Genomic DNA, 21,819 nt, shown 5'->3' with positions numbered 1-21,819 from the left:
ACATCTAAATGTCAATACAGTTCTGGTGAAACACTTATAAAGTGAATTTTTGAAGTATAGGCCAGAAATATTTGATCCTTTTGCTTGCTTGCTAGATAGTATATAAATAAACACCTTGCAGCAACAAGAAATGTTGGTTATTAGTATCAAATTTTAATTCATCGCATTGTTATAACTCCTAAATTCCTAAATATTTGCTATCTATTTCTATTTTGTGATGATAAATTTTCATTTTGGTGTTCATACATTTTGTAATTACTGCTTGTTGGGCCTACACAAAAATGAAGCTATAACGCATAAATGAATGTAAATTTGCACAGGATGATCATGACTCTTCAGTATTGCAAAGTTTGAGCTACAGCTAAATTGCTCCCATCCTTTATGGGGTCTGAATAGTTGTCTCATGACATTTAAATTAAATTATATTGCTATTATAAAATGTGTGCAGTGTGGGATAATTGGAATATGCTTTATCAAAGTTTTGAGTTTGTTAAAGTTTCAGCTGAGCCTTTCAGTGTTGTTCCTAGGAAGATAATAGGTAACTTTAGCACCATTTTTTATGTTTCGTTTCCCGATTAAAACCTGCCATCGTTTCTGGCCTCATTGTTATTTTTAACACATTGCATCCAACTGTTTGTTGATGAGTAGTAGCTTCCAAAATAGCAGCAAGTTCATAACAGCTCTAGCCTGTCATTTGCCTCCCTTCTTGCAAAAAATACAATAGATAAGACTCAAGCTTCCCACATTTTCCTGAATTGAAATGACATTGGCATGGATGTCTAACAGTTAGAGAGATATTCATAAAGCCTGTTTTCCAGCACCACCTAGGCTCCTGAAATTAATCAATGTCCCTGCTTACCTAAGGACAACCAGGCGTACGAGTTCAGAAATGCTTCACTGATTAGGCAGTGCTTAAACTGCTGTGGAGATAGGGCAAGGAAGCACCATAATCTCATTTTATCTGTTAAACGTATTCAGGACAATCTGATATGTGCAGACTCCTGAGCACCAAGTATAGCAGTCATTGTCACCTTCATAGCTGGAGAGGGAGACTGAGTTCTCCTGATTTTCTATGATAATCTAGTTAGAGGCCTCATAGAGGCAGCTTAGCTCTCTGTCATCCTCTTGTGGGAGAGCAGGGGAGGAATAGGATTCCCAGTCTTTGAATCTTTGGAGAGTGTTTTAAACAGCAGGCTCTGGGTTGGACTAGCACAAAAGCGACTTCCCAGCTCCCCTGTTAAAGCTGAGCCTCTAAACAGAAAGGCGTGCAACAATTAGGGGTTTCAATGAAAAATAAGCAAGGATCCTGACCCTCTGGCCTTTGGGTGGGTAGTCCTCAGGCATTGGATTTCTATGGTTTGGCCTGTAATGCCACTGCGATTAATTCATTATTTTGTTACAAAAATTGTATTATTCATGATACTCATGACTTCTGTGCAAGCTTTTCCATAGAACAGGAACCAGATCCTCTGTTATTTTTCTTACTGGGCAGCGATGGCAGTGATCAGATCCTTCCCTGTTCCACCTTCTTCTATACCAAGTCTAAGGAGGCTGTCTTCGGCTAGCGCAGTTAGCTAGCTTCACCTTGCTCTACTGTTTTCCAGCGCTGAGGTTTCATTAGCCTTCCTGTGTATTGGCTAGACTTTACCTCAGTTTTAAAAGTTCTGTTTGAGAGAATTGTGTTTAGCGTAAGCAGAATGAACCATTTATTGGTATATGAGAAAACAGAGAAAGAACACACAAATTAGAAGAGTTTTAAAATCCTACCACCCCTAAATGTGTAGTGTGAAAAGAAAGCATCTTCAGATTGACGGTAACCTTGAATTAACAGAATCGCACCTTGAAGATTTTATCTTTGTCTTCAGGAAAATGGTGTGTTCTCTTCTTGGTTCAATGACAAGAGTCTCTCCAAGCTCGATACAGAGTTTTAGCACATGCACACCCCCAACAAAATTATTTGTAGGCTGAAATGCCTCCGGTTTTAGTATCTCAGGAAAACACTCATCTCTGCATGGAAACTTTCTGGCAATCTGGTGTCAAAGTTCACGTTAACATAGTTACATGTTCACATTAACATAGTTCACATTTTATCATATTTAAAATACAACCACATTTTTACAATATGATCGTATTTTCCTGTCACAAACACACTGAGTGAAGCAGTAAGACTTTTGGTCCCGAATACTCAAGTTTACAGCAAGACTGCATAATGTGTAATAGTAAAGGGCAATGTGATGCCTCACTACACCAAGCCATTTCAGGGAGACACTATGTCTTGTCAGGGATCCTGTTGTCTGTCGCGCAGAACAACACTGTGCTATGCTTCTGTCTCAGCTACTGGGCAGCTCTGCTTGCTAAAGAGGAAAAGGAACAGCCCCTTTATAATTCTGCCCTGTTTGTGTGTTTTATCACCAGAGGAATGCTAGAGGGAGTTTTGGTAGGGCTACTAATGGTCACTTTTATATGAAGCTTGTGAATCTTTTTCTCCCCGTTCAAACCACATTCACTGGTGATAAAGCCAGGTATAACCCAGCTATCAATTTCACATTCTCTCTTTCTCTCCTGGGCATGGCTAGGCATTCCCGTTGTTACATGCCTCTGTTGTTATGATTTCATTTTTCATCTGCTTTAGTAGCTTTGACTAATTCAATTAAAGATCATTGTCCCAGGGTAAGGAATACTGTTCCGTAAAGTGGTACCGTTTGTGTCTGAACAAAGCTAGTAAATCCGCACTAATGCTTAATTAAGTCTAGATCTTTAAACAGGCTAATTCCAAATTTACCCCATAGATATATTTTTAGCTGAAGAGTTCAGATTTGAAATGAAAGTAGAACTGCAGTGCAAATAGAAATATGATATTCAACTGAAGTCAAGTAATGATATTCACTTCTGTCCACTTGTGAGTTATTGACTTTACCTCTGTTGTCCACTGGCTTGCTTTCTGGCAGCGTAAAAAGAAGTTAAAGACTGAATAGCCGATGGAAAATAAATTTACGGAGAAAGCATGTAAGCTCTGTGCTTGAAATTTTATGCCTTAATCTCAAGGCAGATGACATGCCACTTTCACCAATAGTAAACTGAAGTTACGTTACAACAATGAATTTTAACAAGTCATCCTATTACATGTTTTCTGACAGCTGACAATGGCCGTAGAAGGGGAAGAACCAACAGCTAAAGTACCTTTCTCCCTCTTCATTTAATTACTGATGAAGAAAGATTAGTGAAGGATTAAAAGCCACAGATATATATAGGTAAGGATTAAAACTGGAGAAAAGCTGGTGCATTTTAATGAAGTATTAGAAGTTTTAAATGCTCTAGGATTTTAAATAGGGCAAACATACTAGGGTGCTTGAACTTACCTTTTGAGGGGATTCCTGTTCTATTCTGTTCTGTTCTGTTCTATTCTCCTTACTACTTAGGCATCTAACTGAATTTCCAGTACTGCCTTACATGGTGTGTCTAATAACTGCTGTTTGTGGTTTATTCTTCCTCTTCTCCTCCCCTATAAGGAAGCTTGATATTTGTACTGTTTGGTATTCACAGGATTATAGTTTTTGCTGTTGGCTTAAAAAAAAAAATTGCACAGAACTATTTTTTATGCTGGCACAGGTAAAAGTGCTTTACTCTGAGAACAGAGGGTGGTCTAATTTGTGGTGATCTTTAGCTTCTCTGGGACCTTGTTTCACAGTATTGGCCTTGAGAAAAACCCTTATAAACAAACAAGCTTTACTTTTATAGCAGACGACTCTACTGTGCCTAAGAAGTGGAGCTGTCACTTCAGTTCTCCACACATGGCACAAGAAATCATAATATTATATTTTTCAAGACTTCAGGAACTAATTTGGGAGCTATTGTGATGTTTCCTCAAGACATTTCACCTTCTATATGATGGACTCCACTCTTTCTGATCTTGACTTCTTCTTGGGAGAGGCACATTGTAAATATAAAATACGAGTATTTGTTGTGGAAGAAATAATGGCTCCCACATGGAGATATTAAACTATTGCTGTAGAACTTTTATATCAGTTCCTAAACCAGCCAGGTTAGCTATTAGCTTCCTCCTTTTAATCCTCTTGATAATCCCTTTTGCAGATTACTTGCCAGCTTCTACTGATCCTGTAGGATTTTTTACGCGTTTCCATCTTTTAATTCTCTTGACAAATGACTATGTGATACAAATTTTCTTTTTCCCTTCAAATCACAGTAGCCAAAATATTTGAACCCATAGATGCTCCAAATATGTTTACATGCTCTGTATTTCAGCTTGTCAACGTTATAGAAAATAAGGCAAAAAATATTTCCTTTCTGAAACTCCTGCAGAAAGCCTACAAGAAGGATTATCTATCAAAAGCCACTCTTTATATTCCAAATAAAAAAGCTCAGAATAGCAAAATATCCTTAGTGTCCACTTCTAACCAAGACAGAAAATGGAATGAAATGGAATTGGAAGGTGTTAGTGGGTTAGTTTACATGTGAGCTATAAATTCATTTTGAGTTTACAAAGCCAAAGCAATCTGCAGTGCTCAAAATCATTAGTATACAGACAGTGCTTGATTTCATCTGTGTGGTGAGAGCATCTAATTTCAGGATCAGTAACGAGCTACTCACTTTGGTGTAAAGCTGGTGTGACATGGCCTTTCTTAGATAAACTCCAAAACTGGATAGCACTGATTGAAGACGAAGCATTGCCCGAGAGCTGAATCCAGTGCTTCTCTGTGGCCACGTTATGTATCCTAACTTATAGGATAAAGTTACCCTTCTCTGGAACAAGTCTCTCCTATTGAGTGCTGTTCTTACTGGGTGAATGCCAGGGAAGTAAATGAGATCTATAAATACAGCCATGGTAGAGCACATCTGGGCTTTCAAACATCAAAGATGACGTACAATTCATATAAGATCTGTCTGCTGTAATAACTTCTAATTAGGTACTTTATCTTTTCTTCACTATTGGATTTTATGAATTTCTGTATGGTATCAGGGTTCGGAAAATTCAGATATCCTATGCCAAATTTCTTCTGGATGAGCCCACTGTATTAAATTAGCAACCTTTCATAAGAACATATTAAAATTACTTTTTTGCTAATACATTTTTAAAGTCTTGCTGCATCAGTAGCTTTCATATCTAATGCTAATGAGAGATGATGAATAATTGCGAATACAACTGCCAATTGAAGTCAGCTTGGCAATTTGATCAGTAAGATTAACATTAATATAGTGCGATGAAATATTGCCAGTATAATAAAGGTCTTCCTAGCAGGAATGTGTGCTACTCTTAGTCTCTTCCAGTGTTACACCTGAAAGATAGCTGGAGTAAGGACTCCAAGGACTCCACACTCCCCTACTCCTGTCTGTGAGGGTATTCTAGGTATTAATGCAAAGCCAAATTCTGACATTATTTATATGGTGTGCAGTATCATCCAATTTTATTCAGGGATGGAGTAAAATTGAGATGGGGGCAGAATTTGGCTGTTTATTTACAGGCATTGTTGTTTTACACTCGCCACTCTTTGACTCCAAATCAGAGATAGAATTAATATCAGCTAGTGTAGTTTGTCATTTGGTATTTCCCCTGAATATTCAAAAAATGTATTGTCACCTGTTGCATCATGGCTATTGTTCTGCTGTCTACAGAAGAGATTAAACAGAATGTAACTCTCACACTCCAAAGATGTCAGGAGGTAAGGGAGAATCTACGTTTAGCTTTGTCCTACAGAGCTAATGGCTGAATGTTTGGACTGTTATGCAGGGGTGTGGGCAATGTGTATACAATCATGTAACAGTTTTGTATTTATTTTTTAAATATATTAAAGCTGTAGTGTATATGATGAATACTATTTAAAGCTTAAATCCTAATTTCTCTACATAAACCTAAGAAGCATAAAAACTTTCAGTCCCTTATCCTGAAAGAGATTTGAACAGCAGAAAGGTCTTGTGGTTGGTGTTATTAAAATAAAAGCTGCGGATTCATTATTTATGATGAGGCTTTGTGTAACAAACACAAATACATGCCTTTCAAATATTTCTCATTAGTTGATTAGATATTAGCTACAGGGCATTTTGTTTCTCTACTTCCTTTCAGAGAAAAAACCAAGCAAGATTTTCACAGCATGAGAATCATTTCCCCACATTTACTGCGAGGAAAGAGTGGCTAATACCCTTCTGGCTTTCCTTCTGAAAACATAATTCTTTTCTTTAGCTCACAGAATTAAAAAGTACCAGTTACCTGATTAAGTGGTTCAAGACTGGGCAGTAGTGCATTCTTCCAGCTTTCTTTTTCAGTTGGAGACATATTCCTGTTCTTTTGTGTTTTCCAGTTTGGGCCTCCACAACTTATTTTTTTTTTTTAGTCTTTCTTTTTGTAAATTTAGTAGTCTGATAACTTTCTAAATTGACGCTACTGGAAACTGTAGTCCTTTATACAACACTTACAGTACAAGCACTGACAGAATGAGCTCCCAGATCTTATTCTATTGAGGTGCCTAAACTTAGACCATGAGGCTGCACCACTCAAAGGGAGAGGACTTATTTATGTCCTTGCCTATGTCCGTCAGATTGATTCAGCAAGCAACGATTAAACAGCCTTACATGGTGTTTTAGCATATCATTTATAAGTCGTATTTCTGTGGTGACTGCAATTGCCTTCAAATTCTTGTTTGCTTGATATCAGCTTGATAGTCTACCTACATTAACTGAAAATGATTTGATGTCAAGTATTTCAAAATCAGGTCTTTTTTTAGGAATAAATCCCATTCTGTGCTGCTCAGGACTTGCACGTTTAACAGTGAATGGCTGGTTTAAGCCTTCTTCAGTGAGACTTTTATCTGCACCATTATCAGCGCTGTATATTTTCATTTTACTTCTGGAACCAGGGCTTGTTGTTCAGTAAGCACTAGGAGCTAAGGAGTCTGACAGAGGGCTGTCTCCCTCAGGATCTATTAACTGTTCAGAAGTAGGTGACATAAGCGTCAGTAGGACATAACAACCAGTCCCAGCTGAACTCTTGAGAAAACTTCCCAGGAAAACTGACTACTAGCAGTGCACATCTAACAGATAGTCTGTAAACTTAGTCGGTTCTGTTGTGGAGGTCCCTGTGCTCTTGCACTTAGGGTTTTAAAAATAAATATTACCATCCCTGTTTTGGTATTACCACTGCTTTTCATACAAATGCTGAGGTCTTCAGGTAGAAATAATCTCTAGTTTATCCACGCTGTTTTTCTGTACTTCTGTGAGAATTCCTAACCGTAAGGGTGAGAGGTCATGGTAGTTTAAAAAGAGAGACATTTTTGCTTAAAGTGTGACAAACGTAATAAGTAGCTGAATGCTAATTTAGGCTATCATCTTTAATTAGGGCATCAAGACTGGAATGAACAGTCTTCACTCTGGAAATGAGCACTCATGATCAAAGAGGAGCTACCTTATTTAAATAATTTAAATGGAGATCAATTTTAATCAAAGTTGATATTGAGTATTACATATGAAAATAACTACTTTTTTCTTTAAATTTTGATGTTGCCATGTAAATGAGCAATTCCCTTGTTCAGAGCATCTGCCTGGCAATATTCCTTCAGGGTTGAAAATGTGAATGAATATCCATTTAAAGCTGGCTGCATGACTAACATCCTCTATGCAGCTGAGAAGTCAGGAACTTGCCTTTCTGCTTGGACAGGTATGTATTCTATTGACTTTTAAATATCTTCTGATTCCAGATGTATTTGATGTTATTGTAGCTTACTGAGTGCAACTATTTATATCTTTAGAGAAATTGCAGAAAGAAGAAGTTGGTCAAATTGTGCATTTCAGAAAAGATAAATATTCATTAGGATAAACTATAATAATTTTGTGTATTTTTTTAAGTTTTTTTAAGTAATTCTAATCACGGATGTATCAATATGCAAACCCAAAACAACTCGTGCATGTATGTACGTGAACTCCTCTAGAGATGCACATTGCCATGCAGACCTATGCACATCCAGAAATATACTTTAGATCAAAAAATAAATGCAGCACTCTTCACTAGGTGTACAATAAAAATACCTAGAAAGATGCAGAAACACAGATAGGCTTTTTACTGGGTCCACAGATATTAGTAGTCAAAACCAGGAAGAGTTTTCTAATCTGTAGATTCATGCCAAGTCATATATGTAGGATTAAATTTGGATTGGTCAGGGTGTCTTTTTGTTCTGTTTTTGCATCGTTGGATCCTAATGCATAAGTTGGGCTTCTTGCTATGTCAATTACAAGACAAGAAACCTGAGCTTAAGTGTTTAGCTGGATATAAACCGCAGTACTGTCACCGGGTAGGACTGAGTTCCAATGCTTCTTTTAACCTTCACGTTATTTTCTAGTCTGCTTTCTGGTAATGCGCTATCCTATATGTTTGAAACCTTTTGAAATCTATTGAGATCTGTTTTTCCAGTATGTGATGGATACGAATATTCAGACAAGAACTTAAGTTCACCTCAGTACAGTGTTGACTCTGGAAACAAAGGAAAAACATTATGGCTAGCAGAGTCAGAGCCAAAGGTGATATCGTGTCCATTCTTTACTGCTTCTTTTATCCACAGAAAAGTGTAATTTTCTGAATTTTTGCATGTTTCAGGTTTATCTTCAGTTTTGTCACTTTCAAAACATAAGCGTTTCTTTGTGAATAAGGATTTTTTCATTTGTCCACTGTTTGCCTTTCATCATAAGTTTCTGGTTTGTAATAAGTGTCCTTTAAAAATGAGTAGTATTGTACCTTCTCAGCCAGTTATTGCTGTTCCCAGGGAAAGTGGCCATTCCTGCTAGGCAGTGGCAGCTTTTCCTCATCTCAGTGTTGAATACTGTGTTACCTACACGCTCCCGGGTCGTGCCAACACAGGGAGCAAGAGACCAGCTGAAAAACTTGCTTGTTCCTAATAAGTCTTAAAAGCTGTGAATCTGCAGTGCAGAGGCCCAAATACTGATTTACTAGGAATGGAGCCTTGCGTGCAATGCCCTTCACATTCCTGAAGTTTCATGAGTTTCATAGCAGGAAAAACAAACTGTCTCTATTTTAGAACAAACACTTTCTCCAGAAACAGACCTAACACAACTGTTGCCCATACATAATTTATATTGACAAAACCTCACAATGCTTATCATGTCAAGCATATTTATTGTGACCATAACATTGTTGTTATTGTATACAGAATAATCTTGTTTACAGTGCCTTAACCCTGATGGAGTTTTGCTAACGACAAACAATGTTTTAACAATTCCTCCTTTCCAAATCATTGGTTAGTAACAACTCAGTTTTGTTGTTTGTAGTTTAATAACCATGTACTCAGAGGCCGTCCAACAAAATAAATCAACCGTGTTTACCACGTAACTGTGTATTCAGTAGCAGCCTCTAAAACTGGGCTGCGTATATTAGTCTTGAGAATTAAGCATTGTCACTGTGTCAGTAACAGGGGATAGCAGAATTAATTAACTTGGCTTGAATTTAACATTCAGAAATTATAATTTCTTGTTAGCGTAAAATGTTGCTCTTACTGAGCAGAAGAAATGACTGTTCATGACTGAGGGTTGCAGAGTACTGTCATAGCTATATAGCAACGCTTTCCCAGTATTGCTAACATTTCAGTTAGCAAAATCAATCGTAAAAAAGAGTAACTGAAAGAAAAGAAACCTCTCCTTCAAATGAGGACCCAGCTAACCAAGGTCCTTCCAAAACCACACATTTTTCAAATGTAATGAAAACTGGCTTCATAAAATGAAGCTAGCAAGAAAGTGAGAGACAAATACGAGCACAAGGTTAAAGTAAAGCAAAGCATGCCTTTTCTTATTTGATCTAGACAGTGTGAGCTTTCTCGGGGCTGAGCAGAGGTCCCCCATCTAATTTTCACCCGGGTGACTTTAGCTGAGATGGGAAACAGAGACAACAGAAGAAAAAAGGGAGTCATCCATTTGCTTTCTAACCCCCTGCCTTCTGCAAGTGATTGAGACTTAATAAGGACATTCTCTGCTACTTGTGATAGTTATAAGCTCTCGCACACATTCTCAGTGTATTTAGATACACAGTAGGAAGGTTCGCACATCTGACAGGGTACAAAGAATCAATTTACAGCAGAAGGAAACATCAGATATTGGCACTTAAACACCACAGCAGTAGATACCTTAGAAATGCCTCAGATAAATTAGAAAGATCTAATGCTTGAAAAAGCGGATGGAAAGAATGCAACTTCAGATTTAGTGTGCTTTTGATTTTGACTGGCACTTGAGTAAAGGTTATGCATATATGAGAGTGAGATTAAAAAAATACTTTACATATTTATATGGCTCCTTTATTGTAGTATTTGTGCATTTAAAAACAGCCGAACTTACCAGCCAGAAAATTTTCCTGACAAAATGTAAGATTTTGGTGAAAATGCTGATGCAAACTTTTTTTATTCAGAGTTTTGAAAATTCATGGTTTCATCCTCCTCTTTTTCTCACATATTTCCTACTGTCTGCAACAGAAAAAATATCTGCCTCTTCTTTATTTTCATATTCATAGCTTTTTTCCACTCTGTATGTTTTCAGCTCTTCCTCAATATTTTGAAATAAAGGATAAATCATACCATAAATTTCTATGAAGCCTTAAATAGCTTGTGAAAAAGGTTTGTGGATGCATTCTAACCCTAGATATAGATAATGTAATACCCTGTCATAGTACAGACCAAAAATCAAGTTACAAGGTGGTTAGTGCCTTGAAATTAATGGCCATTATTAGGTCAAATTCATCCTGACATAAAGGAGCCAGCATGATTCTCTTTAAAGTTGACAGTAATTTTTTGCTCTGACTCTAAAGCTGAACTAAATCATCTTTCTTCCAAAGCTTGCTGCAAAATTGATTGTTTATAAAAAGAAAATGATCTATTTAGTGTACTTTTTCTAAAGCCTGGAAATGTACTTTCTCTTTTCTATGAGCAGTTCAGTAATATAATATATAGAGCTGCACTGGGGAGCGCACAGCAAAAGTTTATACAGCAGACTTATGCTTTTCTGTGATCCCGCTAAAAGCATGGAATACAGCTCACCAAATATCCCCGAAATTGCCTGGGTCTGAGTAAAATATCATTTCACTGCAGGATAAAGTGTTTCATTTAAAGTGCAAGTGCAGGCTCTAGGGTAATATTGACAAAGTGGAGTTAAATTATGAACTAATACCTCTCTCCAGAGGGCTGGAAGGATATAATGCTAATCCTAGGAACAGTGCCTGTTTCCCCTTGTGGCAGAAATAGTGCATATCAGAGGATTCATTAAGCTTTATATAGCAGTTTTTGTATGTCAGTTTTATAAGCTAACAATGCAAAAATTAAAAATAAAATGCTGGAAATAATGTCACAGAATTGAGAAACCAATTGGTTTCCCAGATGTCTTTTCTTGCCCTTTAAACTGCATAAAATGGACATAATTCTTCACCAAGACTACCCTCTCTGCCCAGCAGGTCTCTCCAGCTGCCAAAGAGCTAGAGGAAGAGTTCTGCAGCAACCCTCAGCCTCCAGATTAGAAGGATTATCGGCAGAACAGGCAGGGATCCGTGCAGTTAGACTGTCCTCAACTATATGGTTACTCTCATCTTTCCAGAGAATAACAGGCAGCAGAGCGTGAGCTGAAGCTGAGGTAAGAAATATCCAAAATGGGGAGCATAATGGTCAAATGAAAGCTGGAGTATTCCTCTCTCAAAAGGTAGAATGAGCTCTAATACTTTTTAAAATATTTCTCCTTAAAGCGTTATGGCCTAGTGGTAAGCCAAGGCAGCAGTCTTCTGTTGTTCGTTTGTCTTGAGAAACTTCTAACTTCCTAACGGAGACACAAACCCTGCTTTTGCAGGAAGTCTCACTGATGAGTGGTTGAATTAAGTCTGTGTGGGAACAAGGGTCAGAATGTGTATGTCTGTTTGTTGGATCCAGCTTTCTGAGTACAGAAACAAGTGCTTGTTTTTGAAATGTGACTGACAATATAAAAGTAAGACAAAATTACAGGCACTAGGTTAACAGAAGAGATATTTGATAAAAGAAGAACCAACATGGATGAGCTGGTTAAACTTACGTAATAATTGTATCTCTTAAAACAAAGGTATACATCCTTTTGGTCCCCAGATGTTACAGCAGCCAAACACAGCTCTGATCACTTGCCTTTGATTCCTGATAATACAAATTTCTGATTTGTACTCTTGATGTACAGGAGTGGTCTTGTAATTGTCTACAGTTCAGGGACAGACTTTCTGAGGCACAAATGACAGGTATTTATCTCTCACTGATTACTTTTAAATTCCTTTGTTATCATTCACATTTGTGTATTGCTTTTTTAATTATATAAATTGGAAAAGATATTTCCTTGCAAAGTCTCATGCAAATCAGTGCTGAAGGAGCTCCACAGTAGTGTAAGCATCTGCAGATGCGGCTCTGTACATTTCTTCAGTACCGTAGTAGAAGGAGTTCTGAGTTTCTCAGTGTTTGTGGGAAATCTAATAGCTGTTAGATTTTGATTTTCTCTCCTCAATGTATCATGAATGTTAAAAATCAATAATTTTAGGATAGATACAGTACCCACTCTAGTCAAAGCACTCAGCCAAACACTGCAGTGGGCCTGAATCTTGCAGTCACCTCAACTTGTATGCCTTGTTCCCCAAGTGGTAAGCTACCTTATATTTATGACAGAATAAGTGTGTGGTCCAGGCACTTCTTGGGGAGTGGGTGGTATGCTCTAAGTTCATACTCAAACTTGCCTTGAGAAAAGTTGGTCATGTGCTCATGCCTTTAGGCAAGGGCTGTTGAATTTATTTTTACTGGGGCTTGCTTTGTCCTCTTTTTTTACATTAATAATTAGTTCTTTTTTACATTAATAATTCTGCAGCTTCCATGCATATATGCCTGAAGGGGTAGGAATGGTGGGGAAGCTCTGTCTTTCACCCTGCTTTTATACTCCACCCATATGGACACTCCTTACCACCAAAAAAGGGCTCTTCAGCTCACACACTTCTGCCTGTTAAACCCTTGGAAAAATGAGAGTAACCATAGTTGAGGGCACTCCAGCCACATGTATCCCTGCCCTTCCTGCAGATAATCCTCCTAAAGTAGGAAACTGAAGTCAGGAGGTTGGCACTATTTTTTTTTTTTTTTTTTTTTTTTTACCATTTTGCGAGACCGGTCTGCTGGAGGGCAGACTCCACTTCGAACATACACAACATATCAGCAAAAAGTGCCTCTGCTCTGCCAGGCCAGCTGCATGCTGAACCTGCTGGCAGAGGTGCTTGGGCTCAGCTTGCCCACGCAGCAAGTGCCCTCGGGACAAGTGCCGTTCAGGGCTTCAGCATGGTGCTCGGACTCCTGTTCTCCCCAGGCAGCCTGGCACCGCTCGCTGCCTTCACCACTGAGACCTGTGGAGGTTTGGACGCTCCCTGAAGCTGGCGTTTGTAAAGCTTGGCTCAGGATCCTGGGGGAGCAAGTTAAAAAAATAAAGGCTGATGCCTCTCTGCAACACTGGTAAACATTGAGTGGGCAAATTGTACTTGAGACCCAAATTTGAGCCAGAGTCCCCGGCTGAGGTTGATCAAATTTAGGAATAATTGAAGTCTCGCTCTTGTTTTCTTTAAAAGATTTCCAAGTCCAAGCATGAATCTTTGGATATGTTATGTAGGTGTAGCTCAGCACTGCTCTTTTGCCAATACTCAGTTTTTCAAGTAGTGAATTTTAAGATATTGTAATCATGCAGAGCCGTTACATGAAATTATGTACTTCATACTTGTCACTTCACCTCTTTAGCATTCCTAGTATTCTTTTCCCCACGCTCCCATCTAAATAAACAAGCAGTGGTAATTGTCCTGGGGGAAGTGGACGGTCCAAAGAAAAATCCTTGCAGAGCTTTTGTAGTCCAAAGGAATGGGAGCTCAAATGAGCCTGGGGGAGGGGTAGGAGGAGGAGGGTGCGTAGCAGGGATACGTCACAACAGCTACTCCCTGTATATTTGTGCCATTTCAATTCCAGCCTCGGGTTAAAGGTTTATGTAAATGTCTCGTTGCTTTGAATCTCTAAGAAACTTCTGCTCTCCTCTCAATTCCTTCCATTCGCTGACATTTATGCACTTATTGATCTTTTACCAAGTGCTGCAGTTTTATAGCTATATAAAATAGAAATGCCATTGGGTATGTCTGGAGAAGCAGTGGAAGGTAAGTACTCTGTTAATTTACTCAGGATTTCAGGATATTAATTGGAAGCATCTGGAACAAGCAGATGTGCTAATATAGTAGAGCATTTGGATTGTATTCGTGGTTATTTTGGCACTAAAGTTCCTATGCTGCCTCCTTGTAGTAAAACTAAAAGAACCCAGTGACACTATCCAAGTGCTAACCAACATGTTTGCGGGCAGCTATCACAGGTCCCTGGCCCTTCTTTAAGTCAAAAGCCATGCAACTTTACCCTCCTGAAAAATACGATTAATTTCAAAACAATGCACTGTTGGGCATGTTTCACTGAAAATTAACAATTACACTTTTGAGTAAAAAGCTAGAAAATGAATCAGAGAGGGATATACTAGCCCATTTATTCAAAGATTAAACTCTTCAACATTCAGATCTCTAAAGGTTTCTCTTTAACCTCTTTTCTAACTTCGTATCATATATACCAGGAGTCAATCTAAGCAGAAGAAAGCATGAAGTATCTATGGAATTTTCTGGACTAATACTGACAATTTTATGTCCCCTGAAAGTGAAATCTTACTCAGATCTAAGTCAACATATGGGTTTAATCGCTTTTCTCACATTATTTCTGTGTCAAAGGACATTTGATTTTAAATTCACAATCAAGTAAGCCAGTTGTCAGCTTGGCAAAAGTACCAAGTACTATTGTTCTTGTATCCTGACTATATAGAAACATTTCTTGTTGTTATTTCACTTGAGGCTACAGAATAGCTGGCTGTCCTGAGTGGTAGGCTACCTGCACATAGCTTAGGTCTCCAGCTGCTGGAATTATGTCCTGAAATCCTTAGCTGTGTTATAGTGCTGAAGTGAACAATTCTCTGGAGTGCCCCTTTGTTATCCCTCTTACGATGGCATCTGGAAGCAGGTAGGGGGGCGAGCCCATTGCATTAGGCAGCACAGAGGTTATATCATGCTTGCACTGAAAAGCTACTCACCTGAAAAAGGATAATGATAGTGTTAGAAACAGCATTTAACAAAATATCAAAGCCACCTCAGTTTTCAGTTACATCTTTTTTCACTACTTTTTATAGATCTCCCCCAATCATTTCCTCTTTTCTCCTCTAGCAACTGCACAATTAATCCGCCCTCCTAGTCATTCCACCCTGCTCACCTCACAAAAATAGCAAAAGACATAGACGGAGCAGAGAAGCAAGTCAAGTGGTCCCTTTTATGAGCTGACAGCAGTGCTAGAGGAACTTGCTCTAATGAGCTCTTCAGAGAAAATGGTGAGGAGGCTGTAGGGGGGCTCATGCTAGCAGCTCCCCAGAAGGACTATCATGATCATTATGCTTGTGAAATGAGGATGGAGCATAAGCCTTCATGACAGTCTAACCCTTGCAGGGCAAGTTAAAGTTGCAGAAATGTATTCTGTTCTCACAAAACATAAATCAGAAATTGTTTCATTCCTGCCAGCTGAATTACACCCTGTCAACCTGGTGCAGATGAGAAGCAGGACCATAAAATCTTTGGCTACATCATGCAGGACCATAAAATCTTTGGCTACATCATTTACACACTCTAATAATCTAGAAAAGCATTTTGGTCACACCTTAGTTCTTAAGGAAATGGTGCAAATAGAATCAAAGTTTTTTCTTACAGCATGCATCATCCCACTTCTCCCAGTCTGGATTTCCTCCTATGCAGGAATTTTGTAGGGAATTTTAGAGTGAAATAGCGATGCAAAAGACAACTGAGAGCTGAGCCATACTCAGTGTGTGGTGAGACTGCTTAGATCAAGCCAAATTTCCTTGGCCTTTAAATTTATCTGTAGTAAAAAGAATAACTATCACTATCAGTTATTATCACTTCTTATTTCTTATATCTTGATACTACATTTTCAAGAATTCCTGAGGCTAGAGGTAATGGTGTTGGAAAGAGATGCAGAGGCATACCATGTCTGCACAGAAAGACAAGGTGAGATACAGGATACTGAAAAGCAAAAGCATGACAATTTGAGCTGTCTGTGCAGTATTAGAGGGCTGTCTGGCCTTTTCTGCCCATCAACAATAACGGAATTGAGTTCCACGCTGAAGATAATTGCCTTAAGTCATTCTCCAGCCACAGGGAAGGTAAGATTAATAAAGAGCATTTGTTATAATTCTGCAACCAATTTATGTAATGGAACACATAATAAATAACCACATTTAACACAAGCATTTATCATAGCCAATTTATACATCAATTTGTTCAGTATGTGTTAAACCAACCATTTATATGAATAAGTGTTGTTCTCTTTGTGTCCCCTTTTTCTCTGCTAAAGTAAAAATTATTGTTAGCGAGGGGACTTTTTGGTTTTTTGTTTTTTAATAAACACAGAAGTGACAGTGACACATGTAAACTTGCCAGCCACTGAAATATGGCATGGAGTTTTTCAAGGAGCCTGGATTTCTGCCTATTGCAATTGGAAGCCTTTCTTTGAACAAAATCTCCATGACGATTAAAACCCCGTTGCAAATAGACCACGTTTCCCTAACCTCCCTGGTTAGATTTGAATTGAAACAGCAGCATGTCACTGAAGATTGAAAGAATTACATCCTAAAAATGTTATCTGCAATTCTCTCCTTGAAAAGAGGGTCTGATTTGGAGGGCCAGTAGAAAAGAGTCCTACGATTTTTGGGGAGATGTGCTGGATGCAGTAGAATGCTAACCATAGACAATGGATCCATTTCTGAATTGTGAAAAAGTAAAAAGATAAAAAATTTTAAAACTGTTCCTGATTACCCTTTAGAACAAGAGAATCAGTATTTCAAGTTTATCTTTCCTTTCATATTTATCTGATTCAATGGAAAAAGATGTTCTTAAACTTATATTATTTATGATGGCATCTATTTCAGTAGGTACTTTTGTGATAATATGGGCTTGAGTATTTGTTTTTCCACATCAGTAGCATTACACGGTGTATTTTGCAGAAGATCCAGTCTCTTAAATTAAATGCTGCTGAAAATGAAACAATTTAAGCATGCCGAGTAACTGCCTGCATCTTTTCAACTCTATTCCAGTTCCCTTCAAAGCAGTGGTGTTTTTCATTCCAGTTTATTTTCCAGTGTCAGGTAGCATCTATCGTTCAAAACTCTGGTTACAATCTAAAAATAATACAGGCAGACTGCATCTATCATTAATTACTAGGAACCTTAAATATCAGTCCGTGCTTTCCTCACTCTGCTGCTTCTTCCTGATCCACACACCACACGCACTCATTAAACTGCACAAATGAATTTTGTTTCTTTTAGGCTGGCTTTCATCCAGCCTCCATGTGCGTATTGCAGCATACCTGCAATGAAGAAAACTAGATAATGTATTACATAAAGAAAAAAATTGTGATGTATTATATGTTGGAGGGAGCTGAGAGAGAGCTTTTCCTCATGTTTTCCACTCACTTTATCTTTGCATAGCTAATACTTATATATTGGCCCAGAGCTGTTCTAAGGAATTTTATACAAATGCTGCCAGAACTGTGATAAAGCGTTGTCCCTTTTTACTGCAAAGGTTCCAGTCCATAGCCATTGTAAAGCAGAGTAGGAAATAAAAAGAAACTTTTATTGCCGTATGAGCAACCATAATCATCTTGTTTTCTATTGTGATTAAAAAGACTTTTTGATTATTATGGTACTAGGAAAACTATTGTACTAAGGAGATGTTAACTTCTGTTGAGATGCATATCATTATTTATTGATGGAATACATTAATGTGGAACAAGGGGAAGACAAAGTCAATATTTATGATGAGGGAAAATAAACTGATGTTCACTGAAACAAACCATTAGATTTTTAGTTAGGAAGATAACCCCCCTCTGGAGCGTGTAAGACAGAGATTTATAAACCCCATAACTTCCTTGAGGCCAGAATCCTAAGTGTAAATTTGGAGGCTGTATGGAGGTTACTTTCCTCATTAGTATATCCAAAACTGTCTTTGTATCTCGGCATATTCCTGTCTTTAGATATTAAGCTAAAATTACCAGATGTAACTTTTAAGGCATTTGGAATGATTTTGTACTTGAGTTGGCTATTATGTGATATGTCATTCAAGCAACCTGGCTTATTTGTAAGGAAAGTAAGAACTGGGCTAACATGCACAGACCTGTGCTTTATTTGCATGATTTCAAAACAAAACAAAACAACCCCCTACCTTTGTTAACTCCAAGTTTCTTGTATTTTTTGGAGAGACAGAACAGGAGTTTAGGAATTCCTTTTTTAAAGACAGAATTTTCTACATGAAAATGGCAAGAAATACATTAGTGAATTTTTTTGTTTTATTTTTTCCTGTATTTTATATGGCACTATTTTCAGTGTCTCTTTTATGCGGCATAACAGATGAACACAAAACAACTCATTAAACTGGACACCAAATACAAATGGTAATAGTAATTTGTTACAGTGTGCATCTCTAAGGGAGAAAGCCATCCAGAGCGTACGCATACCTTTAGGTTCTGAAGTCAAATTAAATTGCAAACATTTCTTTCCCCTAAAATGCCCTTCAGGAATCGATGTTGCAAAAGGTCATACAGTGCAGAACCCAGGCAATTCACACATATTGACAAAAAGCTGCTGGTGAAGGCTGATTGACAGCACCCTGAGCATTGATTATGCCATCATTCCATTTTATAATCCCTATCTATTTGTAGTAGCATTGTGGGTGGACGTATACACCACTATGCTGCCGTATGTATACTGCAATGGAAAAGGTGTCCGTTTTGTTTTGTTGCTGCTGGGTGTAAATGCTTCCGTTGTGTTCTGCAACTGTGTCTCCAAAGTGACCGCAGGCTGACTAATGAGCCTACACATCAATGTCTATCTCATGCCTATCTGAGTCCTAGCTTGTACTACAGCGTTGTAGCACAGTATTGTATTGCACAAACGACAGTTTGTGTTACAGATAGGAACACAGTTGATGTCATATGCAGTAAAAGGATAGAAGATGAAATAGAATACAAAAATTTAGGACCTTAAATTAAAATGTGTAAAGGTACTCCTTAACTTTAGGTTACGTTGCTCTGCAACTCCCCTTCTGCATGCCATTACTTTTTAACAGTGTCTTGTGACTGAAGATCTCAGCTCCTTCCTTTTGTCTCTGTCTCTTATTGTTTCACTCACTGGTAGAAATCGTGGCCCAAAAGTAGCAATTGTGGCTCCCTGTATGTTGCACAAAGAGACCCAGCCGCATTGGCTTTATGAGCCAGAAGCAACCTGTGCTAGTTGACAGATAATGCCAAACTGAGCAAAGTTTAGCTCTCTTACCTTTCAAAGAAGGTGCCTAAGTACGATCACTGAGAGGAACTCACAAGTTAAGAGCATTCAGATAGGATGCTGGAAGCTAAGATTCAAGTTGTTGCTACAATAAATATTCATGAAAAATATCTATGAAATGCAAAAGTTCCAAAAGGGAAGGCGTGAGGAAAACTTGACTTACAGCACCCAGTAGCCTGGATGAAAGTATATTTTTCTTCAGAGAATATGTAAAAAATGCCTGTTCGCAGTCAGCAAGATACAGCTTTAAATCCAGGTCTCCACTTACCATGTGATTCTTCCAATAGTCAGCTACAGGGAATTGTGGAGAAATGGATTCCTTATTTTTCACAGGTGGGACTTAGGTGCCTGCTTCTAGGATGGGTTCAGAGACATGGATTTGCAGTTGAAGCATGTACAAAGGCGTGATCACACCAAGTGCACCTTTACTTTTCTTGATATCTCATTTGTTATCTTAGATAGCTTCCCACTCGGCCAGTTTCTGAGTATCCCTTTGTAAGTGCCTAACACTGCCCTTGCACTGAATGGGGATTGAATGCCTGTTAGGGCTGAGGATTCAACTGGTTGTTCGGCACTGCACCCAAGTACTTCTGAAGGTCTACCCTGTGTGACTTGCATGCTTTCAGCTTTTGTTGCTTGACTGGAAAAGATAGGGAAATGTTCTCTAAGAAAAAATTTCTATATTGTCCCAAAATAAATTGATAGCAATGATTTAATGATTTCTTTTAGTTCTTAGCCAAATAATATTTTGTTATTCAGTCAGTGATACAGGAAAAAACAAGTAAAAATGAAGAAATGAGATCCATAGTGCAGCACTGATGTCATCATAATTTTTGGTAAAGTTATCCTATTAGAAATTGGAAGGAAAAGTTAAAATAATGACAGGTTAGCCATGAATGGCCTTCATCTCAGATGAAATATCTTCTTAAATACAAGTTTACTTTCCTCTGGCATTTCCACTGTAAATATGTCCCTTTTTGTTCCTGTGTCCCCTTTCCCTTCCTCACAATGTCCTTTCTGGTTTTATGGCGAGACATAAATATTGATTGTGTATTACAATCCATAGTACTGATTATCAGCCATCTTCTCTCAAACAATACCATACCCTGATTCTGACAAATGTCATCAGCTTCGTTATATATGCTTCATGTTTTTAGTCTGTTTGCTGAAGCAACTCCTTTGGAACTTTTATCCCTTAAAACCAAAAGCTAAATTCTCTGCTGGAATAAGTAAGGCAACTAACTGGAAGAAGTAATGCAGCTACCTGCCTTACTGCAGGCTGCAACTATTTTACTCACACTTATTTGTATGTGAATGTGGTAGGTTGATGTGCTTGTTAGATCACATTTTGCATTCATAAAGTATTTTCTTTTGACAGTTATAATGCTGCTGTAGTCCAGTAAAGACTGTACAACAAGGTCGCCACTTAATCTTTTCTGAATCTTGAGTGGGGGACACTCAGGTCCTAAAAAGAGTGTCTTAAAAGCTACTTAAAACATGCAAAGGAGACAGCAACCTTCTCAAGTTCAGGGATCCTGGAGCTTCATGAGAGCTTCAGAAATCCTGGAGCTTCATGAGAGATTAGCTTTTGTTAGTCTTCTACTCTAGGCAAATGCATTATGAATTTGTATGTTGTAGACAAATTGTAAGATTATGCCTTCTTTTATGATATAGCTGAAAAGATAGATTCTTCTAATCAGAGATGAGAGAGAGATAGTGAGATATGCATGGAATGGGTCTGAAAAGACTCGCCATTCAAAACAGGTCTGGAAAGGAGTTCAGGAGTACAGTTCTGATCAGAATAATCTGCCTGTTACAAAGCTGGCTGTGAAACCTCCTGAGATGCTCAGGACTTCCACAGTGTAGAGGGAAATATAGTGAGATCTGTTTCCTTCAGTCTTTTGACAGTCCCTTTGCTGATCCTGACCAAAATCTGTAAATTTGAGGAAAAAAAAAAAAAAGCAGAATGAAATCCTACCCCTCCCTACCTCCTATATAAAGCCATATAATCTACTTTTTAATCGGAGCTGGTTTTCAGTTATATGTGTTCTTAGCCTTTTATAGAGTCCATCTGTGTTTGACAAAGTATTAAGTACTGATGTAAGTATCAGCATTACAGAATCCATTCACGTTCTTTTTAATCCAGACACCCTAGTTACTTTTTCCTAGTAGTGATTTCAAATCACAGGGCCAAATCGTCAGGGACTGTAAATCAGTATAGCTTCATTGACTTCACTGACAGATTTACACCTGCAGAAGATTTGTTTCAAAGTATGCTGTAAATAAAAGAAAAATACTTTTAATAATATGTCATAATGCTTGACACTTTTCACGTGAAAGACCTTAAAACTCTAAACTTTTAAAGTGAACGTT

The 21,819-nt window shown here is 38.1% G+C and overlaps 1 long non-coding RNA gene across 7 annotated transcripts in view; it reads left to right on the top strand.

Moving 5' to 3' along the window:
- The window catches only part of LOC104150972 (uncharacterized), a 257,069-nt gene that overhangs the window by 137,175 nt on the left and 98,075 nt on the right, over window positions 1–21,819 (top strand). For 2 of the 7 annotated variants that reach the window (XR_011138043.1, XR_011138042.1), the window contains exon 1: window positions 11,457–11,625. The exons of 4 other annotated variants lie outside the window; for them this stretch is intronic. This is a non-coding gene — a long non-coding RNA (uncharacterized lncRNA). Of the gene's footprint in view, window positions 1–11,449; window positions 11,626–21,819 lie in introns of those variants that run through there. One more of the 7 variants, XR_011138046.1, reaches the window with a different exon arrangement.

Source organism: Struthio camelus, chromosome Z (assembly GCF_040807025.1).
Source record: "Struthio camelus isolate bStrCam1 chromosome Z, bStrCam1.hap1, whole genome shotgun sequence".
Lineage (NCBI taxonomy): Eukaryota > Metazoa > Chordata > Aves > Struthioniformes > Struthionidae > Struthio > Struthio camelus.
Note: the sequence above shows the minus strand (reverse complement) of the source record. Positions and strands in the feature narration are given on the sequence as shown.